The following is an 18475-nucleotide window of genomic DNA, read 5'->3' on the forward strand; positions in this document are numbered from 1 at the left end:
ATTGACAGTGGAGCTGATCTAAGAAATAATAATAGAAATGGTCCTTGAAGAAGCCAGCAAATGTTTACCTTTGAGGTTTAGAAGCAAAATTTTAACCATATTAGAAAAAGAGAAGGTTGTAATTGTAAAATATTTTTCTGAAATAAATCTGCAGGGGTGTGGGTAATGAAATGAATAACTGTCTTTAGAAATAAAACAGGTAATGACTTAGCATTCCATGCTAAAACCCAGATGGGGAAGGACTGCCAGGACTATGTGCTGCTTGCCTGTGCTGTTAAATCCAGGGAGGGGTCATGTGACTCAGGAAGCTTTTATGCAAGAAAAAAAGACCTGATGGGATGGTCCCCTCCCTTTAAGCCCTGGGGATCTTGTCCCTGTCACTCCCACCCCATGGCAGAGAAGGAGCTGCTCCAGGCTTTGCTAGCCCAGCATGGGGTGCAGCAGCTGGGCTGGTGACTCTGCACGGTGCCCATCCAGCCAGGTTACCTGGTTCTGCTCACTGCCACCCTCCCAGGCAAAGAGCTGGGTGGCTTCTGACGTGATGGGGGTACTCCTGAGCTCTTGCCCCACCTCCTCCCCCTTTCTCAAGGCCCTCTCTTGCTTCCTTGCTGCACCTGCCCTTCCCTTCTCACTTTACTGCACCTGCTTGTGCCATGGCTGTTTTCCTGAGGGCAATGGATTGATGAACTGACTTTTGCTGTAACAGCATGTTCTGGCTCAGCCTTGTGTTAGCATGGGGCTATGGACAGTCTGACAGGCTGCCTCTTTGCTGCCACTGGCTCTGGGGTCTCTTTGGGTTGTATTGCATGCCGTGGTACAAACCAGCCTTCAAGATAACAACAGAAAGTCTTGGAGTTCTGGTTATAAACTTCCTGTGATCACCAGATACTTCAATTTTATTCCCTCACCTCCCTCTCTTCTAGTGACATTTTTATGACTATTTAGATATTTTCTGGAGTAGAAAAAAAAAAAAAAAGAAACTCAATAACATATTTTTCCTATACTTTTTTATTAGGCCAGTATTGAATTAAAGTATATTTATTTTTATTAACAGTTATTTCTACTGTTCTTTTCCAGAACACAAGAGGCACCAGTAAGTAAGGCTGTACATCAGCCCATGACTGTATGTGCAAATGTCACTGCTGCACGGAGCCTTCTTCCGTGCTGCGTGTCACCTTCACACCACTGCTACCAGCTCTCAATCACTCCCCTTGATGGAGGTCAAAGAGTACTTGCAAAGTCTTAAGTCTTCCTGGTGACAGTCCAAGGGGCTGCTAGAGCACTTGAGACAGCCTTCCTCTCCCTTTCTCGGCCTTCACAATGAAAGTTGCTTTTTCCTGACCTGGAGGCACTTAATATTTCTTTAGTGCTTTGCTAGCAATGGTGTCAGCTGGCAAATTGTCATGACTCATTTAGACTGACTTTGTCTGGGCTTATTTCTTCATAGACTTCCAGCACAGCACAATCTAAATGTAAGTTGCTACATGATTCCCTCATTTCTACCAGATCTTCAGTGGGAATATACTGGCATAGCTCCTAAATTCAACCATCACTGGCTTTTGATTCACAGCAAAGGACTTCTAGTAATACATCAGAACATCAACTAGAATGCTTTATGACATGTGTCTTATCTAAAGACTTTGGATAACTCATTTAGCCTTTCTTGGCTTCCACCTGTCATAATATGGACATCATGCTCTTCCTTCTATTTGGATAATCCACAAAGCTTTTATGATTACTTCCTATCTACATGCTTTGCACTTTCTATGTAATTTGCAGGTTCTTTGAGACTGGGAGTACCTGGGATTTCCCATGCAGTATTGCTGTGCAAATAAAATGACCAACTTTCCCCCTTAATCTCCGTGTAGCACCCCATGATTTATCCTTTTGATTAGGGAGAAAAAAAGAGGACATGTAAAGAAGAATATTTTCTAAAAATGTGAGTGTGTTTGGCATCAAGATAATTTCCCTCTGCAGCCATGAAGCCCCACCCAGGAATGGAGAAATTAGAGAACTGTGTGCCTGAGAAATCCCACCCCATCTCCATGTCAGGTACTCATCCTCTTGCGTAACCTGCTTACACTATCCAGCCTAGTGGCTTTGTTTGCATTGCTCTGGAAAAGTGACCTCCAGCATTTTGAAAGGCAACAAGTGTGATAATTCCTTCCCAACACTGGGCATCGTGGCTCTGTCACACATAACCTGCTCCAGGTAGTGTACTCCAGCACATTTAAGATTTCCCATGCCACTCACAGTCTATGTGGCAGCTGCGTCTGACAGTAGAGGTTGCCTCAGGGCATGCAATGAAGATGACCCAGTAGCCACACAATCAGGCACCACAGGCACCTGAGCAGCCTGCACAGCAGTTATCTTGAGCTGGCTCCATCTGTGTGAACCCCAGCCACAGCCCCTCTGAGAGGTGCACTGTCCCACCATCAAATGGCTGTTTCTCAATAATTTGGGTGGTGCTTGCCTCGGCATGAAGACAGACGTTCATTCATTTCATTTGGGCAGGAAATCTATATGCTGTATTATTCTTGTGTTAATAATACAGAGGGCTAAATCAAAGGTGAATTGATTTCCTGAAGCTGAACATACTTTTGGCGTTAGCACAAATACAGCCACAGTCAAAGAGCAGACCTTTCAATTTAGCTCTTCTGCTGTCGATGTAAATAAAATTGCTCATGAAGCAAATTGCAGCCAGTTATTGTCTGCACTCAGAACCATTATGTTCTTTGGAAATGATCATTTATGTTAGACAGTGGATTAAGTTTCTATGAAAGTGTGTAAGGCAAATGCAAAACACAATTTAGCTTGAAGGTCAACTGAATATTAGAATTGGCACTTACAGGTCATTATTTTGCAGCTGAAATGATCCCAGGGAATGGACTGATATTTGTGAAATGATACAAAACTAGAGATTTTTGATTAGCTGACAGAAGCAAGAGAAAAAGCCACATGGGCTGTTAATCCACAGGACCGTGGTGGGCTGGAGGTGAAGTTTCTGTATAATTATCTGGCTTGTGTGGGCAACACTTGGGTATGGGAAAACACCCCTGTAAGACATGGTGAGGAGAGGGAGAGATCTTCCCTTTGGTGCCTCATGTAGGGAGAAGGACTCAACTCCAATTTATGTACCATTAAGGTGGGGATTTGGGTAGAGAGAGCAGGAAAGTAATCCTGGGCAGAGAGATGGCTTTTCTGGCAGAGCAGAGGACCCATCTGAATACTTCTGTGCATGCTTTGGTGAGCAAATTTACTGTCATCTAAGGAAAATGATTAACCACCCACCTTGAAGCACAGCCTGTTCTTCTTCCTCCTCGGGAGAAGAATGGATTACATACAACTATGGCTAAAAGGCTGCTGTGAAATACTGTCATTCTCCTCAGGTACAGTCTCTGTACTAGTGCTTGTGGCTGCATAAAAGTCCAGTCACCAAAATTCTCTTTAGCTCTGAGTGAACAGCGTAGCAAGAACTGAGTTACTGTGCCTCCAAACTTCTCCTGGAGACAGCCTGAGCTCAGCTGGGGTTCAGGCTGCCAGCCCATTTTGTGCATCCTGGTAATGGGGTGTCCTTACAGTGTGGGTGTCCTTGCAGGAAAGGCCCTGAGCTGCGCAGCCTGCATGGCCTCAATCCCATAACATTGCTGCAGAGACAGAGGAGTATGGAGCTTGTCAGGCAAGCACCACACAGGAAGACAGAGTCCCACTATATGGCAGTGCAACTGTCCTGGGAGCACACCCAGGGGTCCCAGGTTCCTTTTAGGTTCACCAGCTGGATCACCTAAACCTAACTCTCACTATCCCTTTCATGTGTCTGACCAGCAAGGAAAGTAGAGCAGAGCCTCACACTCGTGATGATGTTGGAATAAGGAAGCTTGCAAAAGAGAGGATCTCCTTTCAAGAGTATCAGTGTGAATGATCCCAGATAAGCATGCACACAGGGATCTCTGCTGGGATCGATGTGGGCATAGGGACCAGTCCTCTGGCACCATTGGCTTGTACAGACAGCACTCCCTGGGTGTGCAGCCTCTGCCTTGACAGCACAGGCTCCAGCAGGTTCAGGAATGATTTTCAGCATTTATTGGAGATGCATGATGGCATTCTGTTCAGCAAAAATGAAGTGCTTATGAAGTGCTTTGCTGCTTTGGAGAGAAAGAAAAACTCCTACAGACTTGCCTCTATTGTCATTGGCTGATTGCAAACTTTCTGGAACAACCATTTAAAAATCCCACAGGAAGCTGCTTTGTGCCTTTAAAGAGAGCAAAGAGAGTCCTGAAGGCTCTGAAATAGTGACTACTAATCCTGGAGTAGGCACCTCCAGAAAATGGTGGACCTGGCTGTCAGAAGTAATCACCTGGAAAACATATCCCAGTGCCTTTTCTAGACTAATTGGATGAGATACTGCCATCATTTCCAGCACAGGTCTGATGTTTGATGGAAATAGCACAGCCATGACCTGTCAGTATTGGTGGTCCCAAGCTAATGGTTCATGGGAGAGAAAAGGGGCTGTTAGTGTAGCTTTGATGAATAAAGCTGGCTTCTTTTGCTTCCAAGCTTACAGCAGGAGGTAGGATGGGAATTGCCTTAAAACACTGCTGGATACCGAAATAATAAAAAAACCCCCTGAGTAGATTATGAGTGAATGTCCTTTTCAGTGGTGCTGTCCCTAATGAAATATAGCTCTTGCACCTCTGTCAAAAGTTCCTTTTTTTTGTATGTTAACATCAGACAATCAATCTCGTCCCATCAGCTTCAGCAGTATGCAACTCCCCCAGCTCACTGGGGAAAGGCTTCTTTTTCTATTTCCTCTTTAATTAAGCTCTGTGGCATGCTGCTTTGCTTGCAAGACTCTTAAGATGTATGTATGTATGTTGCTTCAAACAAACCATTGGAGAGACGAGCATTAAAGATAGCCCCCTCTAACAGCGAGTGGTCCAGAGCTACAGGTAAATGAAGGCACAGGCAACAGCATCAGCAACAAAAGGAGGTAATGATATGCAATTACTGGATTTGAAAACACTCTGCTGGGATCAGGACAGCTAAACACACTATGCCAAGCTGCCAAAATGTTAAAACAATTTTTGGCAAATGCAAAGCAAGTGGGCACTTAGTAGCAGCACACATGATATGGCAGGGTCTTTGAATAGTATGAATGGCTCTGTCAAGCAAGTAAGAGACAGGAAAAGAGAAATGTTTTCCATCCAGTCTTAGTGTTGTCTGCATCACTGCTCCTGTGGTGTAGTCAGAGGTGATTTTAAGGTGCTGTTAACAGGTAAACCTTAGACCATTTAAGTACCCATTCATCATGCACCTGCCTGATGATAAATCCAGGTCTCTGTAGATGTGAGCTGGCCTTTAACCATTTCCCTCATTGCTTGAAGTCATCGCCCAGCCCATGAACTTGCTCTTATTATTCAAAGGAGTCTGTGCCCCATTACTGCCAGATCTTGCCTAATAAAGGCGTCTGGTTGTCCTCTCTCAAGCAGTTCACCTCATTCTTGAAACGCTTCTCCTTTCCATGTGCTGCTGTGCTGTCCAGGCACTGCTTGGGCATTCATCTGTTGACTACAGTCCATGTTTTTGTCCCCTGAATTTGGGCCATTTTTAGCAATACTGGCAGACATAACTACCCACTGAGACTTCACAGTGTTATCTATATTTAGACCCTGAGACATTGCTGGTGGGGTAAATAGGGCTACATAATAATAAATTGAAGCAGAGGTTCAAGATGAGGTGCAATGTGTTTGGCCTTCCTGACCGCATGCCCTGAGCCATTTATTGATTCTTCTATGACAGTGCACAGGGACTCTTGTGACACATAAGATGCTGAATATCAACACAGAAAGACCAACACCATTACAGAGAAATTGTCATCTAAGTAAGCAAGCAAGTAAACTTACAAATGTCAGAGCTCCCAACCTGGGTCCTTGGTTGTTTTCCACTTAGATTCCACACTATTCGTAATATATCTGTGCTGGAGATGCTATATTTTCCTCACAAGGACATGTGGGGTTTTCTGCCCAACTGCCTACTTTTATCCCACTAGGAGCTCTCTGTCCCTGAGATGTTTCTCCTTCCCTAAATTTGGTTGAAACTGGTGAAAAAATTTAAACAATCTGCTGTGGAAGGGCCAAGGATCCTGGCCAATGTAGTGACTACAGTGATACTGTTTCATTGGAAGACTAGGCTAAACAACATGGAATAAATTACTATTTTAATCCTTGTTTTTCTGGTGAGGAATGTAAGTAAGGAGCAGTGCAGTAAAGTACTTTGAAGGGTCTGAAACATAAAAAGCACCTTGCCCTGTGAATTCTCCTGTTACTAGGCTGTTTATGAACATCTTTTTGCACAAGAAAGTATCTGGTGGCTTCAGATTAGATTATACATACCTGTTAGGAATAAAGCAGAAGGGGATTCTGATAAAAAGACCAAAGGCATAACCCATAAATCAAGAAGCGAAACAAAAATGGAACCTGCTGCTGATGGAATTTCCATTGATTTATTTGAACAGCCCCAGTATGAATAATAACTTAATCTGTCTCAAGACTCTCTCCCCACAGCACACTGATTTACAGCAGCCATCCATCTCTTTTCATAATTAGCAGGCTTTGACAGTATTTATTCTTCTCTGCCCACCTTCATTACCATTAAAATTTAGACTTTCTCCCTGCTCTGGAACAGCCAGCATTTGTGCTGCTTGGTGCACTGGGATTAGTCAACAGCTTGATTTGTGGAGGTGTTTTCTTACACTCTACCTCCTCTGCACTAGCAGGTAGAGTCTGCTGCTTTCAGAAAGAAACTTTTCCAGGAATTCAGCAGAAATCAACATAGCTGTGGCATTGGGTGACAAAAAAAGAAGTGGGGCTGTAGAGCTGAAAGTCAAGGCATGGAGCAAACACGTCTCTGCCCCTTCAGGTTCTCAACAGAAACAAAGGGAACCAGGCTGGCCAAATGATCAGTTAATGGAGTTAATCAGGCTCCTTTGTTATAGGTGATTTTCTTCAATCTCAGGTTTATTTCCAGTCTAAAGTTTAAAGAACCCATGTTGTCAAATACACTGCAGAAGCAGAAAAAAAAATTATTGAAGCATATAAACCACAAATGAAGATGTATCCTTTAAATTTGGAGATCTATCTTAAATAGCTGAATGCAAGATCAAAAGGTGATTTTCTGTTTCAGTATAATTGCATTGATGATGTGTCATTATGTCACTGGATAGTTTGATCCCAGAGTTGATTTGGTAGAGAAAGCAAGACTGCCTGTCCAGAGTGCTAGATAGGCCTGAAGTTTCATAACTAACCTGATTATACATATATTGCTCATTAACACGGTAAATCAAGAGATGGTGTTAGGCATTTAATCAGCATGTAATACTAATGTGGAATTAATTAAATAATTGTTGACATCTCTATTTAAGTGACATGACTATTTAAGTGACTATTTTTGATTATTAACTGAAATTTAATTAAGTTGCTTATGGCAATGTGTGAAATAATCTCTAAACAGGTTTTTTGGAGACACAAATGGAACCTTATGTTTGAACCAGTTATTTTGGGGTTCAGAGCGACCTCCTTCCATCTGTGGAGTGTCAGTGGATGAGCATGGGCCCTACAATAGATGGACAAACTCGACTTTAATTGCTCAAAATACTCTGGATGAAACATTTTGTTCATTTTTCTCTCTTGTAGGAACTGTTAGAAGGCGACAGGGTGACCAAAGGAGGTATCCTGGAGGATACACACTAAACCCATTCAGAAGTGGAAACTGTGGTCTCCCTTTTTGTAAGTCTGAAGGAACAAAGTCAAATACATCATTTATTGCAAGTTCTTCTTTCTGCTTGAATGACGGTGTCCATTTTCTGGATACAGAGACAGAATAGAGAGGTGAAAATGAAGTGCCTGTCTCACCCTGTGAGCATGCAAGGTGACGATGATGAAATTTCACTTTCTGATCCTTGATTGTCCACCTTAATCACAGGCCCAAACATTCCAGCTTCATTGAGAAGCTGATTGCTCATGAATGTCACCCACCCGCCAAGTCTCCTACAGAATGTCTCATCACACGTGTTTCTTTAGATAAACAAATATTGCTGAGAGCAGCACAATGAATAAAACTGTATTTGCACAGCTTTGTGACTTGTGACTGAGCTTGCTGGTGACTAGGGAAGGACATGTTCATCCTGCTGAGTTTCCATAGGGTAAGAACACTGATTCTTCTCTTTTGATGGTGCAGGTTTTCATGGAATATGAAAAGTGCGTATTTGAGAGCTTTGCTCCTCTGTCAAATGTGGTTGAAGTCAAATGATGTTTTCACAATTTATTGTTGGGGTGACATCCAGAGTCTGGGCCTTCAGACTGATAGTAGGAGTCATAAACCCCGCTTGGGTGATGGCTGCCACCAGTCCCAATCTTCATGAGAAGTGAGTTGAGGTCTGATGGACCAGATTCTGCAAGGGGATCCTTCACATTGTGATAAAAAATGAAAAAAGTAGCAAATACTAAAGAGTACATTATGTTTTTTCTCAAGATGGCACCACTGAATTTTCTTGGAGAAAATTCCAGTATTTCAGTGTTGGGTGGAGGGTGTAGCTCAGCACATCCTGGCTCCTGCTGGCCACCGGAAGCCATAAAAATACTGATTTTTCCTCTGGTCAATTCCATCCAGGATCAAGGGTGGAGGAAAACCTGGACTGGATATTCCCCAAAATACGGAATGGGGAAAAATATGGACTGGATTTTCCCCAGAATATGGAATGGGGGAAAAACCTGGACTGGATTTTTTCCAAAATACAGAATGGGGGAAAACCCGGACTGGATTTTTCTCAGAGTATGGAATGGGGGAAAACCCAGACTTGAAACTATCATCCCTTACAGGCAAATCAAAGAGTATCAAGATATGAAGCCTCATTTTGTTTATCTTGTCTCAAGTCATCATATCACAGCCTTTTTAGTTATCGTTCTTATAGCAAAGCCTATCCTGCCCCTCTAAGAAAGCCACCTTCACAGCAGTTTGCCAGCAAGTTATTTACAGGTTTAAGTGTGTCTGCTAATTTGTGTAGTCCTTCAGCACAAGAATGATTTCCAGTATCACTGCTTATTAATTTGGTATCTGAGGTAGTTTAATACCACAGGTCCTATGTTAAACATCACTTAGATCCCTAACCTCATTATTCTACCACACTTCTCTCTTTAGTTGTGTTTACCAGGACAATTGAAATAGAACATTATCCCCCTTGCTGATTTTCAGTTGTAATAAGAGATTTTTGCTGTTTGGCACAAAGCCTTGATAAAGGAACCCACAGAAAGCTATTAAAGAGTAGTTTATCTCAATGGTCAATGTCCTTTATAGTGCCACCTCTGAAAAACATCTTCATTCAATTGCCCTGTCAGGCAGCAATAACCACTTTCACTGATTTGTGGCAAAACCAAGAAAAAAAATGAGTACTTCCTCACCTTTGCTGTGTGTATGAAAGGAATTTCAAAATGGCTGTGGGGAACACCTATGTGTTTTTAACAGTAGAAAAAGATGTGTGTGTGAAGAAAAGCCCCTTCCTAGAGATTGCACTTCGCAAACATGGTGCTTACAGCAGCAAATAAAATGTACAGGGGCTGAGGGAGGACGGACCTTTGCAGGGACACACAGACCTGCTGACAGGAGAAGCGATAAATGTGGGATGCAGAGGGAGCAATGACAACAACCACACACTGAAGTGCCGACAGGCACCCGCCCTTCAGAACATCTCCGCAACATCAGGGTCTAAATGAACAGTGTGTTTGCCTTCCCTTTGAATTCTCTGGCTTTTTTTTTTTGCAACTTCACTATTTCTTCAGCAATAAAGAAACAAGTTTAAGTTTACAGAACTCTTCAGAAAGTGAGTCAGGGTCTGTGGAAGCAGGCTGAGGGTGCAGAGCAGATTTCAAGGTGCAAAACAAAACCATATGCTCATCTTTAGCAGACATGGAGAGGATGCTGTATTCTTGTCTCTTGGGAATTTATTTTTGTGTTCATTTTTGTCAGGCACACCTGCAGGAGGAAGAAAAAGAAAAGGAGATTCACGTGCAGAGTTATGAATTCAGGCATCTCAGCTGGGAAGGGCCCTTTAGATAATCCATGTCCAGGCTTTCATTTGTGAGAGTGCACAACATACATCAGTCACTTGTGGTGCAGTGACAATACAATTCTTGTAGTTGGTCCTGAACACCACCAGGCATCACTACAGCATTTGTGTGTGGGTGGGTGTGTCCTTCCCGGGCAGGCATGGAAGACACTGAAGAGATAAAATCACTTCCAAAGTAAGTCCCCCTCTGCTCTCATGCTTGTGTGAACACATGTTCAGAGTTACAGCTGTCCTTTCAAAAATTTCCAGGGGAAAGGGGCCAAATAGCACTATTTTGGAGCTCTGCAAATTTCTGAACTGGTAGCCAGGAGGAAGAAGCAACATTGCCTTCCATCTCCCAAAACATACAAGAAACTCTTTTTCAATTCTAACAGGATTTAAAACCAAATCTCTTCCAGAAAAAAAAATAAATTCATATTATTCTGAAAGATATTTCAGTATTTGATCTTCTTTTCTTTAGACCTACTTTGAAGATTTTTATTAAGACAAATTTAGAAAAGGCAGTTTGCTTTGAAGTGGAATACAGAAACTCACTGTGCAAAAAAACCCACTAAAATGCTTTGGCCTTTTGTAAATTACAAACAATGATAAGGCAAAAAACTACAAACCCACAAATTCTTTCAGTCAACACAATGTGCCTTTTTTCCATCAAGAACCGTGTTGCTCTGCTGTCTCCCTGCAGTGAAGAAGCTGTATCACTAGGCTTTCCTGACCTCTCCATAAAAAGTGCTTGATTAATGGAACGGGAAGATGAGGCAAAGCCTTCCCTACAGATAACAGCCATCTTCTGACAGTGACAGTGTCCCTCCTTTTCTTTAGGCACAGGGACCTTTTACACTTTGGGGAAAAGAAAATAGATTCATTTGAAAGAACTGCATTCAGGCTCATTTAGAGTTTAACAGCCAGTGCTGTATTAATGGCTGTCATTTTCTTCCTGTGCTTGTACCTGCTGACACGGGCTTACAGCATCCTCATGTTCATCAAAGTTGCTCATCTACCCCAGCCTGCTCCAAAATACACCCCAGAGTCCAGAGCGAAACAAAGTGATTCTTTAACTGCTGCTTGTCCCTGGGCAGTCAGGGATCTGTCACAAATGCTCTCTTACAAATCTGAAATTTAAAAAATCATGTAGTAAAGGAGATTTCTGCTGGAAACAGGCTTACTTCCAGCTGAGAACAAGCTGATGGGAGCTTGAAGAATTCTGTGCATTTCAGAGGGTTCTGTCATTTCTTAATTATTTGAGGTCCAAACTTAGCTGCTACACTGAGAAGTATAGATTTTCTAAATTAGCAGCACTGTCCCCTGCTCAGTAATGTCTTGCCAGCAAGTAATTTCTCAAGCATTTTGAAGAAAGTCTTGGAAAACGGGGAGAGCATTGATAGAAATAATGACTATGAAGTCAGGACAACAGACCAGGTGTCTTGGATTAACATCTAAGACCCCAGCTGCAAATTAGAAGAAAGTAGAGAAGATGTACCAAGAGTACTGAAAGTATAGGAGCTTGAGCTTGTGACAGACCCTCAAGTCTGTGAATGAAGAAAATATTCATCAGATCTCTGAAATCTCATTTGAGATTTTCCAATTTTTTGTTAGCTCTGCCCAAAATAGTCTTTAGCCAAACTTATTTTCCTTTTCAAGTGAAGATTACAGGAAAGAATAATTGAAGAAAAATGTGGTTTGTGCAAAGGACAGATAGAAAGCATTTCCAGTGAGAGGAAAATGCAGATAATAACACCCTTCTCAACTGTAAATGATTCAATACCAAGGATTTGAAACCCTCAAGCTGCACATTACTGGAGGATGAAGTCTTTGGAGTATTGATACATATCCTCTTCTGCAGAGATCTGCTTTTGATCTGAGGTAAGGAGGCAGGACATGGGACTAAGCAGACTTTTGGTTCATTGTTGTGCAATTTTCTATGTCAACTGTTCTTCAGCACATTGGATTATTTACAAACACAGTGAGACTGGGAAAAAACCCATCCTAACACTACACAAAAGTGTTATAGATATCCTGAGTTAAAACAGAAAAAGGGAAGAAAAAAGGAAAGCATCTTGTGTATTTACTCTAAATAGGAATGGACTTGAAAGACAGCTTTTGGTTTAAAGATAAACCCAAGTCATTGATTGATCCATTTAGTTACCAAAGCTAAATATTGACATTCTACATTACACTGAAAAGAAATGTTATTGTTGCATATGATTCTTTCACTTGCTTCTAACCCTCCAGTCACATAATCCTGAAGTAGATCTGCGTACTCCTATTCTTGATTTGTTGTAAATTTGGATCCAGACACTGGAAATATCTGAAAGGTGAGGCCGTCTCTTCCTGCTGCATCTGCATCAAGGCTGCCTTCATGAGGCAATCAGACTCCTTTGTTTTCTAAGTGGGTGGGCACATAACACTTCATTGCAGCATGATTCCTTGTTGCTTTTCAAGGTCATTGCAAGGGGTACCTTGCAGAAATGAACCCAATTCAGAAAGGCTGCAGGACTTACCAATGCAGCTGCAGCATCTGAGGAGAGCAGAGCTGTTGCAGCATGCAGAGAAAAATACAGTGCAGTAAGCAAAATATTCAGGGAGCCAGAAAGGCTGCAGGATAATTTACAGGACAGGCTGGCCTTTCTGTATTTGCCTTTAAAGGATGGCATTCACACCGTGGGGACAGCAAGTAACATCTCACATGAGGCTAATCAGGTGGGAAGTGCACCTGGACCACAGTCTTGCTTGGATTCAGCCATCCTTGTGATGGATGAATGGCTGGAACATCAGGTGTCAGCTCAGACATGCAAAGTGCAGGGGGTGGCCATGGCTTGGAACCTGTCTCTGAGGCAACCACTAACAGCACACCCACCTCTTGCTACCTCATAACAATGACAGGTAGAAAATTCAGGTGCTATTGTCTCTACTCCAGCTTTCTTCTTGTATTTCCTACAGTGTAAAGGAAGCTAATTCATGAGGCACAAATATTTTATCAGTATGCTGTGAGACTTTGTCATAGGTTACAATGTAAGATGTAACCAAAAGCATGTATTCCATCACCATCTGTTAAAACCAGGTGGGGCAGTGCTCTTTATCTGATAACTCCCTCCAGAGGGATACTGTTCTGTTGATGGGCTATCAAGCCTCACTGAGTGACTCATAAAATTACATCATCCCAGTGTGAGATGCTCCGCCCAGGGGGAGGAGCCAAGCATTCTTACCTGCATATAATCTGGGGTCTGGAACACCAAAGCCAGCCTTTCTTACTGGGTTCCCAGAGGATAAGAGCTACGTGACCACCACTGGACATTCAGAGGAAGACCAGGCCCTTCTACAGGGTCACTGCTTCAACAGAACCCTATCTATCACCTCAAGAGGTCTGCAGCCACCGTTTAATTGGACTGCTACCACCACCCTGCCCAGCAGGGTGTCAGGTTGTATCCTGACTCTGTCAGTGTTCCTGTACTATTGCACTTATTTTAATTTTCCTTTTAAAATGTAGTTCTGATTTTGAGCCTCTTGCTGGTTTGCTTTCAAACTAGTACATCTTTTAGTGGCCATTGTGGGGCCAGTCCTGAGAGAAGTCAGAATGACAATTTTGTATTACAGAAACCACCTATTCACCATGATGCTCAACATGCTTACATGGGTCTTGTACCTTGTTCTCTATATTTTTCTACACATAGGGAACTACCTGCTTGTTGTAATGCCCCTGTTGAGGCCAGGGTATGGTATAAAAATTGCTTTATTGGTTTATTATGTCTATTGCATGATAACCTCAGAGGCAATGAACATCATTTGGAATATATACTCAACTTTGTTTGCCTGTCCTAGTCTGGGCTGCAATGTCTGGGGCCTCTTCAACAATCGCACCCAGTTCCTGGGGGGAAGAGTAGAGAAGATTTTGAGTCTCTCACTGGTTTGCTTTCAAACTAGTACAGACCTATGCACTCATGCCAGAAACATGAAAACTTGCTAGACATTTTTATTGCACAAATATTTCTGTGACAAATTTTTAATTTTGATTTCAGAATTTAAAAATTCTGAAAAGTTCTGAGCTTCCACCAAATAGGAGGGTGAATAGAGACAAGTGAAAATGGCAAGAGAAGGAGGGGAAACAACCCATTGTGTAAAACCTATTCTTATATTTTACTCTGAGTTATTTTACTTGTTTTATCTCATGATGAGAATCGTAAAACTGTAAGACAGAAACCTGAAAACCCATTTATCTCACAAATAAATCCTGCTCTGCTACAGTGGCTGATCTAGCAGCTAATTAAGTGGTTATGATAGTCTTCCCAACTCTCTCTCTCTTTTTTTCCTCTACTGTGAACTCCAGGCCACATTGCAAGATTAGAGCTTCTCTGTCTTTAAATTGAAGCATGGAGACTGTATTTCTGGTTGAAACATTAAATATACAGAAGATCTAGATGCCTTTTCAGTCTCAGATGCTACTTCAGCTAATCTAGGCACTTTGCCTCTCAGCATTTCATGCCAGAGTTACTAAATAATACCTTAAAACCAGAATTGCTGGAGGGTTTTATGTGCCAGTTGGACAGTGAAGAAACAGAGGAAAAATTAAGTCACCTTTTTGCATGAACAGTGGTGAACATGCTGACTTTGCAACCTGATGGAAGAGCCTTTTATTCTGATATTTTGTGAGCTTTGCTCTTTGAGAAATGTTTTCTGTTTCTGCAACAAGTGAAGCTCTTTGCAGGGTCCGTCACAGGGCTTATTGTTGCCCACAGGCAGCCTCTGAGGGGCTGCACAATATTGAATATCTGCCTCCCTTTTTTCCCTCAGGGCTTTCCATGCACATGAGACTGATGGCATCCCCAAAACAGGAGGCAGGCGTTGCTCAGCAAGCAGGGTGTTTTAGGGTGCCAAACCCAGCTCCAGGAACCACACACAGCATGAGGCTTCTGGCAGTGAGAAGGAAATGAGACAGCCTATTCTTATTTCTAAAGGAAATATATTGCTGTGTTGAGAGGCATAAGGAAGGTTGGGTTTTTAACAGATTTTTTAACCATCAGCAACTGTTGTCTGTAATCATATGTTGAACAGTCTCTGCATAACATCTTTCTACCCCTTTCTGATGCCTCCTGATGAGGCTGCCCCACACTGTTGAGCCACCAACACCCTCCCCAGCCATCGCTGCTAGCCAGAATCTCATCACAGGCTTTTACAAATTGCCTCTTGAGAGCTTCACAGACCACAAAAACCTGTGTTAATCCAGAGGTGTTGGCATACCTTCAAGGTTCAAATAAATTCTTCCTTTTTTCCTTTCCTCAACAAAATTTTGGCCTGAATTATGAGAATACAGATAAAGAAATGTAGTCGTATGTGGCAGCTGGTGTGGGGTCAGTAGCTCTGACCGAGGAAGCTGTGACTGGTCCGCAGAGATGGTCCCGTGGAGGATCGCCTTCCCGAGGCCTGGTGTCTTCCCTCAGCTGCTAGCTGGAGGGCCCGTGCAGAAGCTGTCAGCTCTTTAGTGATTGTCAGCTCATGATTTCAGCTCAGCTCTGCAGGGCAGCCTCCAGGCCAGAGCAGGGAGAGAGACGAGAGGCCCGTGTAGCTGTTCTGCACGAAGGTAGTTTATTAGTCCGGCGAAGGGGGGATAAGGATGAGCATCTCTCTCTCTCACAGGGGCAGGGGGCTAGCTTTATAGGGATACAGGGGGTGGGTGTCAGAGGGTAAAGGCCAATGGGTTACAAAAGACCTGCATAGGGTCTCCGTGAGGATTCTGGGCTTGTCTTCTTCTCGCTGTAACTGAAGAGTAGCTGCCTTTCCAGGGGAGTCCTGCTGGGAGATTGAGCACTCTCCGTATCTCAGCAGATGTCCCTCCAGGGTCGGGGCTGGGCATATCCCACAGTCGTATTACAGCAGAAGCAATGCTTAATTTTGAACTAAGGCTACTTAAGGTGGAGTACTTATCCTTCTTCCTCTACAAGCAGAGTAAATTTTCCCTTTTTTTCCAGCTCAAGGCAAGTATTCTTTTAAAGTTGTATTCAAATTATCTTGTTCTTCTTGTAGGCCAGAGTGGAGGAGGGAGAAAGAGAGTTAACACAAAAAACTAAAGAAATGTTTGAACAGGAAAAAGAAATTTCAGGGTAGGATGGCATGCCCAGTTCATGCATCTACTCCCTATATGCAGAAACTGTCCTTAACTGTTCTATCCAGTTCTCTTTCTCTATATATTGATTTAGCATCCTCTAACTGCAGCCATCCAATGAGTAAGGAAGACATTTGTAGTGTTCCCCTCACACCAGTCCATGTGGCACTGCAGCCCTTCCTCACAGCTGGGCTTAGTCACCATCCCTGGCAGTGTTCAAAGCCAGGTTGGATGGGGCCCTGAGCAACCTGGTGGAAGGTGTCCCTGCCCATGGCAAGGGGGCTGAAAAGAAATGATCGTTAAGTTCCCTTCCAACCCAATCCATTCTGTGACTTTGTGTCAGCTGTGGGGGAAATTCTTGCACACTGCAGCCATGTTAATGCCTAGTACTGAACATGAGCTGCTGAAGGCACTTCATCCCTGTCAATCCACCTGTAACAGCAACAGTTGGGAGGCTGGAGATGCTCTGAGCATTCCAGAGTCCATGGCTGGGTGGCCATGCCTGGTGATCCACCAGCAGGCTTCAGGGGCACAGTAAACCCTACTTACCTGTAGGTAAGAGAGAGAAAGAATACCAGCTAATTTAGGGATGTTTCCTCTGGCTGGCAGAGGCTTTGGGAAGCAAGGCAATTGGCATGGTGCTCAAAGGCTGCTCATCTTGCCAGCCTATCTCTAGCTACCTCTCCAGAAAGGCTTGGTCCGCTGTAGTACCTGTGTCAAGTTTGCAACCTCCTAAAAAACTATCACATGCCCTGAAACATCTGAAATGGCTGCAAACATCTATGTTTGTTACTGAATTGAGCCTAGAAATCATGCTTGTCACAATTTGAGCCAGAAATATTTTGTTTTCTACACAACTTTTATTTATTTGAAGATTGTTGTAGCTCTCCTCACTTGACTGAGAAAATTATTCCTTCAGATTTTCCTCACAGCTCGTGTTTTCAAGTCCACTGATTACTCTTACATTCTTGTTTGCCATTTTTTTTTCTTTTAAAGATGTTCCAGACTGGACATGATGTGCCACACTTTGCTTTCATACCAGAAAGAAGAAATAACTCTTCTTTTTTCTGTCTTTCCTGTGACCTTCTCCTTACGTATTTATCTCAGAATAAGGTTTATTTTTTTCTGTATGACATTATTGGATTTAGCTTTGTGATCCAACCTAACTTGCAGATCCAGTTGTCACCGCTCCTACAGAACCCCAGATTTTTTCAATGTCTTTGAGTTATTTTTCTGCCTCTATTTCTCCACTAATTGCATGAGAATTTTGACAGTGATCCATTCCTCCAGCGTGCTGGCAGCCCCTTCCAGCCCAGTATCACTGCAAATTCAATAAGTAGTGCAACTACTCCTCCAGCCAGGTCATTAATATAGAATAGAATGTGACCGGACTGATGTTTGACCTCAAAGAGCTGCTTTTCCAAAAAAGTTTTGTACTTTCCCATAATCATCAATAAAAATGTTTTTAGCATCAGTTGATTTGCACTCATTTTGGGGGAAAAAACCCCAACTCTTTGTTTTGCCCCATGGATTGTTCAGGAACTGCACTCCAAGCTTAGCCAGGCTCTTTCTGCTGGGTGTTGCAGAAATCACACTCTTTGAATTGAACCTGTCCTTTGTTTACTTGCGTGGCAGGATTCCTTGCATCTCTGCTGTATTTCACACAGTAGGAGGCCAGCGTGGACTTTCCAAGGTCAATCTTGCTGCTGAAGACCAGTGGCTCTCCTGCTGAGAAGGTGTCACAAGTCAAGCTTGTAGCAATGCAAACTTGTCAACTGCTGAGGAGGCTCTGGCAGTTTAAGTGCATTTGACCAGTGAAGACCTTCAGTACCTCAAATTCATTTACTTCTCTGCAGGGGGTAATAATGAGAAAGAGGATGAGACAGATGCAAGTGAAAGAATCTGTGAAATTGTCAGTCATCCTATCAAAAAGGCAACAGGAGTGTAAACTGTCTCCTGGAAGTACATACCAGTGGGCTTAACCTGCAGGTTTGGGTCTCCACTCAACAAGCTGCTGGGGAAATTAGGATCTGACCTGAATTAATCTCCCATGCAGACGAAAAGTCTCTGGGGTTTGTATGTCCACCCTCCAGAGTCTACTGCTGCTGAATTTAATGAGAAGACAATAAAAATTAAAATTAGACCTCAGTTGCAAAATAGATGAAAAAATAACTCCAGCACTGATATGTGGAGAAAAGGGTTTGGGGACAGAGGGCCCATGGAAATGGGCCACTGGGAAGGGCTGTCCTGAGGTGATGTGC

At 43.0% G+C, this 18475-nt stretch overlaps 1 long non-coding RNA gene across 1 annotated transcript in view; it reads left to right on the top strand.

Moving 5' to 3' along the window:
* The window catches only part of LOC125328257, a 39847-nt gene extending 31794 nt beyond the window's left edge, over nucleotides 1-8053 (top strand). Inside the window, exon 3 of the long non-coding RNA XR_007204627.1 lies at nucleotides 7692-8053. This is a non-coding gene — a long non-coding RNA (uncharacterized LOC125328257). The remainder of the gene's footprint in view (nucleotides 1-7691) is intronic.
* The last annotated feature ends 10422 nt before the right edge of the window (nucleotides 8054-18475 follow it).

The sequence above is a fragment of the Corvus hawaiiensis genome, chromosome 7 (assembly GCF_020740725.1).
Source record: "Corvus hawaiiensis isolate bCorHaw1 chromosome 7, bCorHaw1.pri.cur, whole genome shotgun sequence".
NCBI lineage: Eukaryota > Metazoa > Chordata > Aves > Passeriformes > Corvidae > Corvus > Corvus hawaiiensis.